The sequence below is a fragment of the Podarcis cretensis genome, assembly GCF_951804945.1.
Source record: "Podarcis cretensis genome assembly, chromosome: 1".
Taxonomy (NCBI): Eukaryota; Metazoa; Chordata; class Lepidosauria; order Squamata; family Lacertidae; genus Podarcis; species Podarcis cretensis.
In genome coordinates, this window is record NC_137170.1 from 166,983 (window position 1) to 167,314 (window position 332).

Sequence of the window (332 nt, forward strand, 5' to 3'; positions counted from 1 at the left end):
TGTTACTTCTCAACAGGGCAACCAAATCTCCATAATTGGTATTTCGGAATACCATCGTAGGCACAGCCCAGCCTCACTTGGCTGACACCGGTCTCAGGGCCAGCCTTGCACTGAGCCTGAGGTCTGCTGGATCTTTTGCCACCGGGGCCAAGTGCTCAGCTCCAATGCTAGAAGCTTCAGCAAGAGGAGCACATGGGTGATTTTTTTAAGCACCTCAAAGATTTTGTCTACCTGAGAGTTCTTCTCAGAGCAGAGATTTCTTAGTTTCCCCAGTGGGAAATGAGAACCAGTGTGGTATATTAGTTAGAGTGTCAGACTGGGAGACCAGGGTT